The sequence below is a fragment of the Amphimedon queenslandica genome, unplaced genomic scaffold (assembly GCF_000090795.2).
Source record: "Amphimedon queenslandica unplaced genomic scaffold, v1.1 AMPQUscaffold_13187, whole genome shotgun sequence".
NCBI classification, from domain to species: Eukaryota; Metazoa; Porifera; class Demospongiae; order Haplosclerida; family Niphatidae; genus Amphimedon; species Amphimedon queenslandica.
In genome coordinates this window covers 112,099-114,173 of record NW_003546577.1, presented here as the reverse complement: position 1 = coordinate 114,173, position 2,075 = coordinate 112,099, and the positions used below count along the sequence as shown (strand labels likewise).

At 32.7% G+C, this 2,075-nt stretch overlaps 1 long non-coding RNA gene across 1 annotated transcript; it reads right to left on the bottom strand.

The window, feature by feature from the left end:
- Positions 1-6: 6 nt before the first annotated feature.
- Positions 7-894, bottom strand: LOC109584634 (uncharacterized). Its single transcript, XR_002186095.1, has 3 exons — positions 691-894; positions 515-571; positions 7-454 (listed from the first exon to the last, which is right to left on the bottom strand). It is a non-coding gene; the product is annotated as an uncharacterized LOC109584634 (long non-coding RNA).
- Positions 895-2,075: the final 1,181 nt, after the last annotated feature.

Sequence of the window (2,075 nt, the reverse complement as noted above, 5' to 3'; positions counted from 1 at the left end):
ATAGGGAAAATGTATAATTGACCTCACTTGAATGCAAGACTCATTGATAACCTCAGTATCTCCTAAGCTTGATGCATCAAGAAAATGGTGACACTAAAGAGATAGAGAAACAAAAAGAGGAATAAGAGGAAGGTGTACAGCACTAAATTGTTATTACAAAAGTAATAGTAATGGCAATGGTAACTGCATTGCCATCTGTGCTCAGAAGGCAATGTCATTGTTAATGAATTTATCTGAGAATACATTGTACATTCATGTACAGTCAGGGACTCAGTGACATAGGCCTGTGACAACTACCATTACAATTACTCAGTAATCCATTAACTCAAATACATGTACATTTACATCACATACGACTTATCATTGCATTAGTGCATATTAATCTTAACACAGCCTTTATATGATAATGTCTATGGAACAAACTGTTTCTTGATTATGAGTATAGTTAACAGCACTAAAAGAGAGAGTGAAAGTGTGTGTAAATTTAAGTGACGTTGATGTTCAAACATTGTACTTTTTCAAATTGGACATGCTTTGAATTCTCTTAGCATTTTGTCTTAATTCTATTCTCCTGTACAATAAATGACACATCAATTATTACTGACCAAAGGACACTCACTGTCCCTCATTTACTGTACATGTGTACATGCACTGAATGAAACATGCACTGTAATGTGAATTGTGTCTTACCATCATGTTGTTAGGATTGTTCTGTTCCCACATCTTTTGCCAAAAATAAAGAGCAGGTGGATTTCATGGGATCTTGAATCTTGACAAGCAATGCATCTGTGACCCAAAACTGTTACAATACTATAATAAAAAATAATAAATAAAAAACATGACATTGACGTACATAACGTATAATACAGTTCCTTACTGATACTATAAGCTTGTGTGAACACAAAAAGACAAGAACATGAGAGACAGGAGAATCCTTTATAGGACGAAAAGAGAAAGAGCAAAAGTTAGATGTACATGTACATGTACTAGGTGGAGAGAAAGGCAAAAGAGAGGAAGAAATATCAATATGAGACAAAAATATACAAGAATAGTAGTCCAGGAATACAACAACGAGAATAGAGAATTGCATTATTAATAATTACATCAGTATTTAGTAGCTATCATGATAGTCATTAGTATTATTGCAGCTAACAGAATATAATCATTTCTTAGTATACATGTGAATGGTACATGTAATTATGTATCATAACCCTTAGTACAACTTGCGATGTAAATGGTACCTCTACCAAACCAGACTAAATTACATGTACTGTGTTGGATTTCTAGGCTAGGAACCATTACAAAGGATCATTATCATAGTAACAGCCTAACTTGATGAACGGAATTATTAGTAATTATTGTGATATCAAAATGAGATATCATGCTGGTAAAACAACATTCAATATTCTTCACCTTTAAGTACTTATTAATAACACACGTACATGTCAAGATTGCATATTACTCATCTATAGTATACTATTACAAGATGCATAAACAGCTACAAGGATCATTATAATACCAGTCCATAGGCGTAGGAATGATTCAAAAGTTGGGGGGGCTCAACATTAAACATACATGTAATCATGGAGACATAGTAATTACAAGTGGTTAACATCATTAAAGGCCTGTCAAAATTACTATGAAATACACAAGCTCAAAAATTGTGGCAAATTATAATAATTATAGTCAAAGGTATATTAATATTGACTTTGTAAAATTGGTCTAAAAGGCAAAAGCATCCTCAAAATGCTGTCATTGCCATGTAGAGTTAAGTACATGCACCCTAAGATATTATGCAAGAACTTGACAGCTCAGAGCTGTTACACACGAAGTGTTGCATGTTGGTTAGTAACAGGCCTTTGCTTGCACAGCCAAAAAAATATAAAAGGAACTGATAGCAAAGGCAAAAACTATAAAACTGAGGAAAGTCCAAATTATAGCATCACTAAGCAATTATGGATATTAGCAAAATTATAAGTAAGAACTTTCTTGATCCCTTTCAATTTCAGTGCTTGTTTGTAGTAAAATATAAGTACATGTGTATTTTACTTTTGATTAACTAAACCAAAAAAAAT